This window comes from Amblyomma mixtum, chromosome 4 (genome assembly GCF_055824585.1).
Source record: "Amblyomma mixtum isolate Tamu chromosome 4, ASM5582458v1, whole genome shotgun sequence".
NCBI classification, from domain to species: Eukaryota; Metazoa; Arthropoda; class Arachnida; order Ixodida; family Ixodidae; genus Amblyomma; species Amblyomma mixtum.
This window is the reverse complement of record NC_143015.1, coordinates 73,979,535-73,995,002: the sequence shown is the minus strand read 5'-3', so window position 1 is coordinate 73,995,002 and position 15,468 is coordinate 73,979,535. Positions and strand designations below refer to the sequence as shown.

The following is a 15,468-nucleotide window of genomic DNA, read 5'->3' as shown; positions in this document are numbered from 1 at the left end:
AGCGCTTCCACTAACCCGTGCTCCAAGTTGACTGTGGCTGATGACGTCGTGATCCCGCCGTGCTCTGCTGTGCTCGTCTCTGTTCATTGCGACTCTGCATCCAACGGCCCTGTCATCTTCATCCCGTCCGACTCCTTCGCTTCTCGTCACTGTCTACCCCTGCCATTCGCCGTCCTTACCGTCTCAGCCGGCTGCAGCGCCTTGCCCCTGTCAAATCCATTCCTGTGCCCCTCTAATCTTCTTCGCGGTGAATGCCTGGGACGTGTCCAGCCTTTCGCCTCCATCGTCGCCTGGGACCCTTATGAGGATGACCCCTGCCGCATGCAAGTGTCTTCACTTACTTCTTCCCCATCGTCTCCTGATCCCGCTCCCGAAGCCGTATTTGAGCGCCCAATCGACGCGAATCTTTCGCCACCGCAGAAGACCCAGCTTGAGGCCCTGCTAAATAAGTTTCGGTCATCGTTTGACTTCTCCAACCACCGTTTGGGCCGCACCTCAGCTGTTACCCATAAGATCGACACTGGCGCCCATACGCCGTTGCGACAACGCCCATATCGCGTCTCGGCCACCGAACGCCAAGTTATCGACGCCCAGGTAAATGACATGCTACAGAGGGGCGTCATACAACCATCGCACAGTCCTTGGGCTTCCCCCGTCGTCCTTGTCACCAAAAAAGATGGCTCTATCCGCTTTTGCGTAGACTACCGGCGCCTGAACAAAATTACCCGCAAAGACGTCTACCCGCTGCCCCGCATTGATGACGCACTTGACTGTCTGCAGGGAGCTGAATTCTTTTCTTCTTTAGATCTACGTTCGGGTTATTGGCAAGTCCCGATGGCCGACGCTGACCGCTCCAAGACAGCCTTTGTGACGCCTGACGGGCTCTATGAGTTCAACGTCATGCCCTTCGGACTATGCAATGCCCCTGCCACTTTTGAGCGGATGATGGACACGATACTGCGCGGCCTGAAATGGAAAACATGCTTATGTTACTTGGACGATATCGTTGTTTTCTCCCCAGATTTCCAGACGCACCTCGTTCGCCTGGAGCAAGTTTTGGGATGCCTCGCGGCAGCCGGGCTTCAACTCAATTTAAAGAAATGTCGCTTCGCTGCTCGTCAGTTGACGATTTTGGGCCACGTCGTGTCGAAACAGGGTGTCCTTCCTGACCCAGCAAAGCTTCGTGCTGTCTCTGAGTTTCCGAAGCCCTCTACGATGAAGGAACTTCGCAGTTTCATCGGCTTATGTTCTTACTTCCGGCGCTTTATCCGAAATTTCGCTTGTATCATCGCACCTCTGACTGCACTTCTTCGTGGCAGTAGCGACCTATCAAGCTGGAGTCCTGCCTGTGACGACGCGTTCATCACGTTGCGCCGTCTACTTACCTCTCCGCCCATACTGCGCCACTTTGACCCTGCTTCTCCAACTGAAATCCACACAGATGCCAGTGGCGTTGGTATCGGTGCTGTTCTTGCTCAACGCAAACCGGGGTATGCGGAGTATGTTGTTGCATACGCGAGCCGCACCCTGACGAAGCCAGAGCAAAACTACTCAGTAACTGAAAAAGAGTGCTTGGCGATCGTTTGGGCGATCGGGAAATTTCGGCCTTACGTGTACGGCCGGCCTTTCGCGGTCGTCACGGACCACCATTCCCTATGTTGGCTGTCCTCCCTAAAAGACCCAAATGGCCGCCTCGCCCGATGGGCCTTACGCCTTCAAGAGTACGATATTCGTGTGATCTATCGCTCTGGCAGGAAGCATAACGACGCCGACGCTCTCTCTCGTTCACCTCTAGCCAATGAACGTGCCTCTCCTCCCGCCATCGACTGCGCCTCCTTGTCATTGGACGATATGCCCAACGAGCAGTCCAAGGACCCTTGGATCACTTCTCTTGTACGTTATCTTTCAGACCGTTCTGTCGTGCCGGTACCGCGCGCAATCCGCCGTCAGGCTGCCCACTTCACTGTTTATGATGGGATTTTGTACCGCCGAAACTACCTCTCTGACGGGCGCAAATGGCTCCTAGTGATCCCTGGACATTTACGCTCAGAAATATGCGCAGCCTTTTATAGCGACCCGCAAGCAGGTCACGGCGGTGCTTTTAAGACCTACAACCGGCTTCGCCTCCGCTATTACTGGCGCGGCATGTATAACTACGTCCGAAAATTCGTCCGTTCTTGCCCCGATTGCCAGCGCCGCAAGCTCGCTCATCACCATTCGACCGGCCCTATGCAGCCTTTGTCTTGCCCATCCAGGCCATTTGACCGAGTTGGCATTGACCTGTATGGACCACTTCCCTACACTGCTGCAGGAAACCGCTGGGTCATCGTCGCTGTAGACCACCTGACACGGTACGCCGAAACAGCCGCCCTCCCAGCTGCTACGGCGCGGGATGTTGCAGCCTTCCTCTTGCACCATTTCATACTTCGGCACGGAGCCCCGCTTGAACTGTTGAGCGACCGTGGGCGGGTGTTTCTGTCAGACGTAGTTTCATCTCTTCTGCAGCAATGCAACATTACTCGCCGCACCACTACTGCCTATCATCCCCAGACGAACGGCTTGACAGAACGTTTCAATCGAACATTAGGTGACATGTTGTCAATGTACGTCGCGGCAGACCATTCTAACTGGGACGTCGTCCTCCCCTTCGTCACATATGCCTACAACACCGCTACGCAGAGCACTACTGGTTTCTCACCATTCTTCCTTCTATACGGCCGTGAACCATCCTCGCCGCTCGACACTATTCTTCCGTACCATCCTGATTCGTCGGAATCCACAACCGTATCTGAAGCCTCCAGACACGCTGAAGAGTGCCGCCAGCTCGCCCGGTCATTCACGTCTGACGACCAAGGGCGCCAGAAATACCGTTTCGACCACTCCCATGGCACAGACACTTTTCAGCCGCAATCCCTTGTTTGGCTCCGTGTGCCTTCTGCTGCCCCAGGTCTCTCTACCAAGTTGCTGCCAAAATACCACGGACCCTACCGTGTCCTTGAGCGCACTTCTCCCGTCACTTACATCGTTGAGCCCGTGACGCCATCACCCGATCTCCGACGACGTGGGCGCGAGACCGTTCACGTTTCGCGTTTGAAGCCGTATTACGACCCCTGCGTCCTGTTGACTCCCTAAATCGCCAGGATGGCTCTTTTTTCCCCGGGGGCCAATGTAAAGAGGAAGACGCTTAGCAGACGGAGCAACAGAACCGATTCGCGGCGCGAGGCGAGAAGACGACGATCGGCAGCTGAAGCAGCAGAACCGACGCGCGGCAAAAGCATCAACTGTTCGGGACCGGACCTGCCCTTGCCCGCTCTAACCGGCCTTAACAACCACTCATCTCTTGCCAATAAAGGCCGCTACACTGTCATTTAATGCTCTTTCTTTCGCCCTCCTCATGACCTTCATACTTACTGGTTTGTTTTCTAGTTATTTTCCGCCACTGTGAGTGAATGCTCTTTCTGTATAAGTATTTAAATACCTTAGCTGCCCACCTGCTATTGTCCAATTTCTACAGCCCTGTACTTCCTCGTTTGTGGGTTTGCCGTGGGCACCTAGTGCTAATCTTCCAACAGCTCTCTGATTTACGTCTAATCTCGACTGAACTTCTGCCCTTAAGCACAGAACCGCATTGCCGAAAGTAAGTCCCGGCACTATTATTCCTTTCCAAATACCTCTTAGTACTTCATATTTGTTATACCCCCATAATGCCCTATGTTTCATTATCCCTGCGTCTCTTCGTCCTTGTGCCCTAAGAGACTGTTTATGCTTTTCCGTGTATATCTGCGCTTCGTTTAGCCATATCCCAAGGTATTTGTATTCGGCCACTTTGGGTATTTCATGGCCTTGTATTGTAAGCACCTGGTCAATTGTTTCGTTGAAAATCATCACACCTGATTTAGTTGCGCTAAAACTGAATCCTAGAGCGTCTCTTTCGTCTCCACAACAATTAACCAAAGTTTGTAAATCTTGCTGGCGATCTGCTAACAGTACAATATCGTCCGCATACATTAAACCCGGGAGTCGCTGCTCAACTACATTTCCGCCTAATCTGTACGACAGATTATAGCCTAGATTACTTTCTTGTAGCCTTCTCTCCATTATTATCACATAAAGCATGAACAGCAGAGGTGATAGAGGACGACGTTGCCTAAATCCTTTGTGCACCCCCACAGTTGTGGTACTTTTTTTTTCCTTCCCATGTAATTTCATGTTTATTATCTCGGTAGATTTCGTGTAGAAAATCAATTACCTCATGACCGATACCTAAATCTTTTAATATGCTCCACAGGAGTTCTCTGTTCACGTTAAATCTCGGGCTAGATCGTTGGCTACCTCATTTCCAGCTAGTCCTTCGTGACCAGGTGTCCATGTTAGTCTGTGTGTTAGGCTGAGATTGCCAAGTAGCTGTGTTGCTCTTGAGGGAAGCCTGCCATTAAGAAAGTCTCGGCAGGCTTGTTGGGAGTCTGTTATAACGTGGGAGGACTCTCCTCTTTGGTCTTTATGTTTGATGGCGATAGCTATTGCCAGAGCCTCTGCAGAGGAGGGGTTTTCTGCATATATAGAAGCTTGGAGAGCCGGTTTTAGTTGGTGGTCAATCGCAGCGACTGAGAACTTTCCCGGCGTGGGGTAGGCCCCAATGTCTACGTAAACGGCTTTACGGTCGCTTTCTAAGTGTTTCTGAAGTGCCTTTGCTCGCGCTTGTCGTCTGCCTTGCTGATGAGCATGATGCATGTGACGTGGAATTGGACTAACGGTGATCTTTTCTCGGGTTTGGAGTGGAAGAGAGGTTTTACTGCCTCTTGTCTCCAGCCCCGGCCATGTCCCTAATTTAGTCAGGATCGTCCTTCCCGCATTGGTTTTTAGAAGGCGTTCTTTTTGGCTTTCCAAGAGGGCTTCTTGGAGCTCGGTAAAAGTGTTGTGCAGACCAAGCTCTAGGAGTCGTTCCGGAGGAGAATCCGGAGCAGGGACACACGTGCATCCCCGTATGCCAGCTGTGCGGGGGAGCCCACATGCTGGGCGACAGCAAGTGTAGGAAGATGTATAGGAAGCCGTTCGTGGCGACGAAAGACGCAACTAGACGAGAAGATGGGAAAGACGGAGCAGCGCAGGCCAAGGACGGGCCCAAGGGAAGGTCCAGATCCGGGACGCCCTCGAGATCCGAGTCCGGGGCGAGACTCACGGACAAGAAGGAGATCCCGAGCCTGCCGTCCAGGGAGGACCCGAGACTACCCAAGACGGGACCCGAGGAAACGGTAAGCTTCGCGAGCAAGGTCACCCAGGCTAACCCAGAAACAGTAGCGCTAAGGAAGGAAAATGCAGAGTTGAAGGCGAAGATAGGGAAACAAGAGACAGAATTAAAGAGGCAAGGAACGGAAATTGCGGAGCTGAGGAAAATGATAGCAGAATCAGTAAACAATAAGCCGAGGTCGGTGGCGCCTCCCACGCAAGCGGCAGCGCGAAAATTGCCGGAGGCGAAACCGGAGATAGAAGAAGCAGACGAGAAAATGGATACGGAGGTGGTTAGACCCAATTCGATAAATCGAAAGGCGCCCGAGACCGACCCCCTTGTGACGCTGGAGAGGAAGCTAACGAGTAAATTTGGAAGCAGCATTGATAGGCTGGAAACGCAGATGCAGGAAGTGAATGTAAGGTTAAACGCTCTAGGGGACATTAAGGGCTCAATGGACAAGATCCTAGCGGCATTAAACGGACTCACTGAGAGGATGGCGAATACGGAGAGTGTAGTTTTTTCCAACAATGGACAGGAATCAAAGTAAGAAAGAGAACGCCACCATTTGGCAATGGAATTGCCGAGGGTACCTACGGAAGCGAGCGCTATTACAGCACCACGTGCAACATGTAGAAGACAAACCAATTGCTATAGCGCTGCAGGAAACTGGGGGAAATCAGATAAAACTGGCCGGATACCAAAGTTTCTATAGCGATAGGGGTGAAAAATGCAGAGTGGCCACGCTGGTGAAAAGGAATATAGCAACCCTAGAGCACGAAGTGAGTACGGGGGACATAGAAGCGGTAATGCTAGAAATGATTACGGGACGCAAGAAAGCAAAAATCATATTTCTGCTTAACATCAACAGCAACCCGAAGCAGAACAAAATGAAATTCGGAACGATATTTAGAAAAGCCATCAAACTGGCCGGCCAGAGCCCGTTGGTGATCGTGGGGGACTTTAACGCGGCACACCAGGAATGGGGGTACGCGAGGCAAGATCCGAAGGGCAGACATCTCCTTGAGGAGTCCCAAAATCTCGGACTTACCTTGCATACCGACCCATGTGCGCCCACTAGAGTAGGTAGCGGTGTAAGTAGAGACACCGCGCCGGACCTCACCTTCAGTAGAAATGCAGGCAGGGTAGAATGGGCAAACACCAGAGAAAATCTGGGTAGTGACCACTTCATCGTAGCTACGAAGCTGGGAGAAGGAATCAAGCTACGGAAACGCAAACAGGCGAGAATAGTGGAATGGGACAAATTCCGGGAGATTCGCAGAAGCCACAAAGCTAAGGATATTGGAGACATAGGAGACTGGACAAAACAGCTGAGGGAAGATGCCAGGCACGCGGAAGCAGTAGCTGAAGGGGAAGATGCACCGGAGATAATGGATAGCAAGCTAATGAGCATGTGGAAGGAGAAGGAAAGGCTCGAGAAGAGACTGAAGTCTCAAAAATGGAACAGAAATTTATGGCGTTCGTTAGCCAGACACACCAAGGAAATGGAAACGTATGCTATTAAACTAAACGAGCAAAATTGGTACGCCAGGTGCGACGAAATGGAAAGGGGCATGAGCCTAGCAAAGACGTGGAATTTATTGCGGCATCTCCTCGACCCGGGAAAATCTAAACAGGCAGCGAGCGCTAACCAAGTGAAAGCGAGACGCGCTTTCCAGGGGACGGACGAACAGCTGATGGACAGGCTCAGGGACATTTACATAGGGGACGCGACAGAAGTACGACAGGCAGAATATGGAGGAGCGGAAAATGAAGATCTAGACGCGGACAATACGGTAGCGGAGATCAGAGCAGCTATCGCTGAGCTAAAAAATCGCTCGGCCCCTGGCCCAGATAAAATATTGCCACACTCTACCGGCGCCCCCGTGCGGTCTGTCTTCGACCTTTGTCGCACGCCGGACTTCGTTCTCTTCTGCTCGGTGCTAGGGTCGGCCGGCTGCGCTCCGCCCAGTGTGCTCGCCAGGGATAGAACGTTCTACCGGGGCCCGTGACATTTTGGTGCAGCTGCTGGGTACGATCCATGTACGAAGAGGTCCCAGAAACCTCCAGCGCTCCGCCACACCCCCTGGACACGACACCTGTCCACAAGTCAAGCCGCCGCTTGAAAGGCTTAGCCCCCGAGTACAAACCCCTCACCGCGCCATCCCGCACGATGACCTCTACGGTGGCCAGCCAGACCTTCCAGCCATCTGTGAGTTCGCCACCGCTACTTCTTCATACGCCTCGCACGCCTGCGTCGTTTCATGGTGACAAGTTTGAGGATGTGGAGGACTGGTTGGACGGGTATGACAGGGTCGCTGAATTTAATCTGTGGGACGAAGACCGCAAGCTTCGGAACGTCCACTTTGCCCTCCAGGACGCCGCCAAGACGTGGTTCGAAAACCACGAGTCCGCCATCCACACCTGGCAAGACTTCCGGCGGCAGTTGCTGGATACCTTCAGCAGCAACGAACGGAGGAAGCGTGCTGAATTGGCCTTGCAATCGAGAGCGCAGCAGCCAAACGAGAGCGTGGCGATGTTCGTGGAGGACATGACCCGGCTTTTCAACCGCGCTGATCCTTCGATGTCGGAAGCCAAGAAGGTGCGCCATTTGATGCGGGGAGTGAAGGAGCAATTGTTCGCTGGGTTCGTGCGCGATCCCCCGGCTACAGTCGCCGATTTTGCGAAGGAAGCGTCAGGCATGGAGCGCGCCCTGCAACAACGGTTTGCGCACTACGGCCGTACATCAAACATCACTGCTGTGGAGTGCCACACGCCGAGGCCCGGGGATGAGAACACCTCCCTCCGAGAGCTCATCAGGAGCATCGTTCGCGAAGAGCTGCAGAAGCTTCGCTCTGTGGAGCAGCCTCCTAGTGTCACCGCCATCTCGGATGCTGTGCGTGACGAAATACGCCGCACTGTGCAGCCCATTCCACCTCCCCAACCGCCAGCGCCCTATGTGATGACATACAGCGAGGCATTGCGAAGTTCTGCGCCACCACCGCCGGCGTTCTACTCTCCTGCCCCTACCGCGCCGTCCCGCCGATTCTCGTATACGGCAGCGCTGCCAGACGACCGCCCACCCGTCACGAAGGCAAACATGTGGCGCACGCCGAACAACAGGCTCTTGTGCTTCCACTGCGGCGAAGCAGGCCACATCCGTCGTCACTGCCCGTACCGCCGGATTGGCCTGCGCGGCTTTTCGCCAGACGCACCCCTGCCACGCTATGGTGAACGACCCCGCGAGATCGATCAGTACCTAGCGGCCAACGTTCCACCTGCACCCACTGCTCAACGTCAGTCCAGGTCACCGTCGCCTCGACGGTTGTCTTCACCAGCCCGCCAGTCCTACGTCCGGCAGTCCTCCAGCCCGCGCCGGGAAAACTGAGGACGGCGACCCCCGGAGGTAGGGCCGCCGTCACTGGACATAATGACGAACATCCTCCGCTCACCGACGTTAGCATGCGACCCGACCTCCGACCCCACGCCGCTACGACCTTTCAACGCCCAGAGACGCCTTCGCTTGACGCTTCAATTGGACAATGTGAACGACCCTTACGTCTGACGACTTTTCGACGAACAGAGACGTCTCCGCTTGACGCACCAACTCGACCGCGAGAACGATCCCCAAGTCCGACCTCCCCCACACAGCGTTTTTCCGAAGGTGACCAAGCTTCGGCTGAAATCCCGATCATCGTTGATGGCCGCTGCGTGACTGCTCTCGTAGATACCGGCGCCGACTTCTCCGTCATGAGTCGTGGTCTGGCGACTGTCCTGAGGAAAGTCCTGACACCTTGGCCTGGAACGCACATCCGGACAGCTGGAGGCCATCTGGTGACACCGCTTGGTGTCTGCACCGCTAGACTGGAGATTCGCGGTGTAACCTTCGTTGCCTGCTTCGCTGTGTTGGCTCATTGCTCGAAGGACCTCATCCTCGGGTTTGATTTTCTTCGAGAACACGGTGCGATAATCAACCTCCGCGAACTTGTCGTGACGTTCTCACCTCAGTGTGCCATAGCCGGCAGCAGCGAGCCCGACAGGCCTGTTTTTCGCGTGTGTGATGACAATGTCACGCTGCCACCACGCTCCAGTTTGTTTATTACGGTGGAATGCTCCAACCCACGCACGCCTCACGGTATTGCGGAAGGTAACCTGTCATTACTGCTGAGTCAACAAGTCTGCGTTGCGCGGGGTGTTACTTCCCTCCGCGGAATGCGAACGCAGCTTTTTGTTACCAACTTTAGCGCCGAATACCGCCACTTGGCGCAAGCAACAGCCATAGTTTATTTCGACGAAATTAGTGACTCAGTCTCTCACTGCGCCTTGTCCCTCACCGATACCCATGAATCGCCCCCGTTCTGACCGACGTGAACCCCGACCTAACCGCCGATCAGAAACACCGCCTCCACATGATCCTCGACTCTTTTCGTGACTGCTTTGCGACCACTTCTAAAGTTCGGCAAACATCGGTCGCTAAACACCGCATTGTAGTTGATGAAGGCGAGAGGCCTATACAACACCACCCCTATCGAGTGTCTGCGAAAGAACGGGAGGTGATTCGGAGGCAGGTTGAGGAAATGCTCCGCGACGAGGTTATCCAGCCGTCAACAAGCCCGTGGGCTTCGCCCGTTGTGCTGGTCGCCAAGAAGGATGGCACTCTCCGATTCTGCGTCGACTATCGTCGCCTCAACAAGATTACTAAAAAGGACGTTTATCCGTTGCCCCGAATTGATGACTCATTCGATCGCCTGCGTCATGCCCGGTACTTTTCCTCTCTTGATCTACGCAGTGGGTACTGGCAGATCGAAGTCGATGAACGTGACCGTGAAAAGACCGCGTTCATAACCCCCGACGGTTTGTACGAGTTCAAGGTGCTCCCCTTTGGCCTGTGTACCGCTCCTGCCACCTTTCAAAGAATGATGGACACTGTTCTGGTTGGCCTCAAGTGGCAGTCGTGTCTCGTATATCTTGATGATGTGGTTATTTTCGCTGCGACCTACGAGAACATCTCAAACGCTTGAGTGCAGTATTGACGGCAATCCGATCAGCCGGTCTGTCTCTAAAACCCGAAAAATGCCACTTCGCGTACCAACGGCTGAAGTTTTCGGGCCATGTTGTGACACCTGAGGGCGTCAGCCCCGACCCCGACAAGACGGCCGCTGTAGCTGCGTTCCCGACTCCCACTGATAAGCGTGCTGAGCGCCGGTTTCTTGGCTTCTGCCAATATTACAGACGCTTCGTGCAAGACTTCTCCAGGCTGGCTGAGCCTCTCACACGGCTGACAAAAGACGATGAGCCTTTCGTCTGGGCACAAGAAAAGCAGGACGCCTTCGAAAAGCTCCGCGAACGCCTACAAACAACGCCCATTCTTGCCCATTTTGACGAGGAGGCAGACACGGAACTTCACACCGATGCCAGCAACATTGGCCTCGGTGCAGTCCTCGTCCAGTGGCAAGATGGTGTTGAGCGCGTGATTGCTTACGGCAGCCGCACGCTGTCACGGTCCGAGGCAAATTACTCAACCACTGAAAAGGAGTGCCTAGCTGTTGTGTGGGCGATAACGAAGTTCCGGCCCTACTTCTATGGTCGCCCGTTTCCGGTCGTCAGTGACCACCACTCACTGTGTTGGCTCGCGAATCTTAAAGACCCCTCGGGCCGGCTAGCTCGTTGGAGCCTTCGCTTGCAAGAATTTGACGTTACAGTTGTCTACAAATCGGGCAACAAACACAGCGATCCAGACTGCTTGTCCCGTGCCCCTATTCCGTCCAGCTCTGATGACCTCGAAGATGACCCTCTATTTATTGGTGCTCTGACCACGTCCGCCCTCGCTCAACAACAGAGAGACGACACGGAATTGCGCCCACTCATCGATTATCTAGAAGGTACCGCCTCGTTACCACCTCGTCTATTCGCGCGTGGCTTGTCATCGTTTTGCTGGCGGGATGGCGTCCTATACAAACGAAATTACGGCCCGACGGACTCTGGTTACCTGCTCGTGGTTCCAACGGCGCTCCGCACTGACGTTTTGCAGGCGTGCCACGACGAGCTTCCTTCCGTCCACCTCGGATTTTCTCGAACGATGGCACGAGTTCGTCACCGTTATTACTGGCCCAGGCTTTCTGCGGCTGTCAAGCGTTATGTGCGCACTTGCCGCGAGTGTCAACGTCGGAAGAAACCACCTTTCAAGCCGGCTGGCTTGCTCCAACCCATTGCTCCGCCGAGAATTCCTTTCCACCAAGTCGGCATGGACTTACTGGGCCCATTTCCCACGTCATCATTGGGTAACCGGTATATTGTGGTTGCCACCGACTACCTCACCCGGTATTGTGAGACGAGAGCCCTTCCCCGCGGTACTGCTGCTGAAATTGCTGACTTTTTCATCATCAGCATAGTCCTTCGCCATGGCGCCCCTTCTGTTGTTTTAACTGACCGAGGCACAGCGTTCACGTCCACGCTTACTCAGGAAGTTATGCGGCTCAGTGGCACGAGTCATCGTAAGACCACAGCTTACCATCCTCAAACCAACGGCCTAACCGAGCGCCTCAATAAGACTATCGCTGATATGATTTCTATGTACGTCGACGATGACCACAAGAACTGGGACGCAATACTTCCGTACGTCACGTTTGCCTACGACACTGCCCTTCAAGAGACGACGGGGTTCACGCCTTTTCGTTTGGTACTCGGTCGTGAAGTCGTGACTATGTTGGACACGATGTTGTTGCCCGATATTGCGCACCCATCCTTTGCCGACGCTGATGCATTCGTTCGCCATGCAGAAGCTGCCCACCGGCTGGCTCGGCGACGAACCTGCGTGCGGCAGCAAGTCGATGCTCACCGCTATAACCTTCGTCATCGCGAAGTCATTTTCCAGCCTGGCGATCAAGTGTGGGTTTGGAGCCCCATCCGTCTGCGCGGTCGCTCCGAGAAGCTTTTGCGCCGTTACTTCGGCCCCTACGAGGTACTCCGCAAACTCAGCGACGTTACGTATGAAGTGCGCCCGCAAGGGAGTGTTCGTTCTTCAAGACGCCTGCCGACATCCGAAATTGTGCACGTCGCAAGACTCAAGCCATACCATGCCCGCTAGAACAACTCTCACCACGTTCAGTGCCTGGGACTCTGTTCACGCACACACGTGGCTCCCCCTCAATATCAGCCATCGAGTCGATGCCTTTCCAGAGGGGAGGGGCAATGCCACACTCTACCGGCGCCCCCGTGCGGTCTGTCTTCGACCTTTGTCGCGCGCCGGACTTCGTTCTCTTCTGCTCGGTGCTAGGGTCGGCCGGCTGCGCTCCGCCCAGTGTGCTCGCCAGGGATAGAACGTTCTACCGGGGCCCGTGACAATATCCAATGTCATGCTCAGGAATCTAGACAACGACTCGATGGATGCAATTGCGCGGTACATGAACAAAGTATGGACGGAAGGCAAATTTCCAGAGGAATGGAAGCAGGCAGAGGTTGTTCTCATCCCCAAGCCGGGAAAAGAACCAAAATTGGAAAACCTAAGACCGATCTCGTTAACGTCTTGCGTGGGGAAACTCATGGAGCACGTAGTGCAAACGAGGTTAACGAGATACATGGAAGATGGAAACCTATGGCCGCACGAGATGGTGGGCTTTAGACCTAAGCTCAGCACGCAGGATTTAATGCTCAGACTCAAACATGACATTGTAGACAAGAAAGGATTAGATGCCAAGGTGATCCTAGGTCTTGACCTCACGAAGGCCTTCGACAACGTCCGACACGAGGCGGTGCTCAGAGGTCTCGAGGAGGTAAACGTGGGCAAGAGAACATACGAGCACATCAAGGACTTTCTCCAAGGGAGGAAGGCGGTGATTAAATTCCACGACGCAGAGTCCCCTGGCATAAGGCTGGGCAGCAAAGGTACCCCGCAAGGTGCCGTACTGTCCCCCTTCTTATTCAACATAGCGATGAGAGGTCTCCCGGCCATGCTGAACAAGATCCCTGATCTAAAATTCAGCATGTACGCGGACGACATAAACATGTGGATGAATAACGGAAGCGACGCGGAAATTGAGTGGAGTCTTCAAAGGGCAGCAGACGTAGTGGTGAAGTACGCGGCCGAAAGAGGCCTGGCGTGCTCACCGCAGACGTCGGAGCTCTTCGTGTACAATAGCGACAGCAGGAACAAGAGAGACGTAGAAATTAAAGTGGTGGTGGGAGGCCTGGAGGTGCCCAGGGTCGAGGAAATGAGGATCCTAGGCATGTTTATCAACAAGAAAGGCTACCGGAGGACACCCTGAAGGCTGCTGTATCTAGCCATTTACTGATCTTCCAGCCTACTAGAGGACATCCTTAAGGCTCCTGTATCTATGCATTTTAACTCCCCGGGGAGAGAGACACAAAACTTTATACACTGCCCATAGCGTCTTGGGAGTCTTCACGGGTAGAGTACCTAGACCAGGACTCCTGCGGCGGCTGTGGCAGCTTGGGCCCGTTCGACCAGTGAAAGCTGGTCGCCGGGTTCCCAGCTGGACGTCGCTGTCTCCCACTGTTCCGGCGTGGCATTCAGTATGATTGGGACTGCAGGGTTATGCTGGAATCTCCATGTGGTGTTGTATAGTGTGGCTGTCTCTCCCCGCCATGACCATGCGGGTCTGTATGTAGTGGGGTGCACCTTGTTTAAAGTAAGATAAGCATGGAAATGTGTTTCTTTGGAGCTGTCTCCAACTTACAGTCTGCTCTTTAGTGAGTTGGCTATGGGGCGAGGATAGATGCTGGTTAGAACCCTAAGGTGCTCCAGTATGTCGCCGTACGTCTGGGCAACTGGCTGCAGTCGCACCCCATCAGCTGTCACTCGGTTAGAATGTCCTCGAGTGATGGCGTCCGCTCAGTGGTTCCCCGCCTTGCCGGCGTGTCCCGGTGCCCAATGATGGAGTATTTTTCTTCGCTTGAGGCACGCGGACTTAGAACGCGTGGACACTTATGCCAATTCTGCATCGCTGGAATCTCTGACAAGCAATATGCGAGTCCGAGATGATTACCAGGGATTGGCCTCTTGTCTTGTTTTCGGTGACTGCGAGAGCAATCCCAGTCTCCTCCCCTTCATAGAGGTACGACGCTTTATGGTGATGTTGGCTAGCTCCTTGTGAGCGTAGTCAATTGCCGCAGCCACCATGGCTCTGTGTCTTGTGTAGCTGGCTGCTCTACAAATGCGGATTCTTTTTTGCCAGCGATGTTCCGCTCTTTTGCCTGAGCCCTTACTTCCCTCCTGCCTTTGCGTAATTGTGGCTGCATGTGTTAATAGATGGGTAGGTCTGTATAGGTCGATTTGATGTCGTCTGGAATGTCCTCCGTCTCTTGATTTGTATTGTGGCTGTCAGAGTAGCCTAGTCGTCTCAGCGAGGTTCTGCCCATGGTCGTATGTAGAAGTCCTTTTTCAGCGAAAAGAAGTACATCCTGGTGCTGTAGGTATCTCTTCGAGACTCCGAGGCCCATCAATTTATGCGCCGATACTCTAAGAGATCGACCGAGCTCCGTCTTGTATGCCTTCCGAAGCATAGCCTCTACCTGCTCGACCCCTTACGATGGTAGGGCTTGTACGGTAGGCTGCAGGTGGCTCCACTTACAGAAAATGGCAATTGTTAACACTGGACCACGGTCCGTGGCGTCCTGTATCACTCCGATAGCCAGCCACAAAAGTGAACGAAGTCAGCTTTTTAGCGTTCGATTTCATTTAACAAGCCTGGTGTCAAAATTCTAGAGCTTCTAAATTTTTTCTTGTGTTTCGCTTCTTGTTCAGCTTACAAGATAAGTTTTAACCACGGGCTACCTTCTCTCTAGGAGGAATTCTGTCTGCCGTTCCTGAATGTGGGCGGTGTGGTGTTTCGCAGGACGAAACATCGATGAAGACTAGTGCGTGGCCCCCAGGCCCACGCCCAAAGGAAAAAGCCCCGCTTATTGCAACCTTACAAGTATATATACAGCCACTGAGTACGTCACGCATGCGCCGAGCATCACAAGAGTACACGTGCACTTGCTACGATAGATACTGTCACACGAGGATCGATAACGCCACATCTTCCCTTTCCCTTTGAGAAAACTAAAGCAGCAACTTGCAAAACAAAATACAACAACTATTCAATGGAAGCGGTTCCATGAGTGGCATTCACAAATACCGTACCGTTCCGGCTTTCTTACTTTTCGACCAAAGCGTGTGACATGTTCACCCTGTACCGCAGGCGAAAAGGTTTCCGGCGGCGGCTGCAACGGACCACTTG

At 53.7% G+C, this 15,468-nt stretch overlaps 1 pseudogene; it reads left to right on the top strand.

Annotated features, from left to right (window-relative positions):
- The window catches only part of LOC149347024 (uncharacterized), a 42,528-nt pseudogene that overhangs the window by 26,612 nt on the left and 448 nt on the right, over positions 1 to 15,468 (top strand).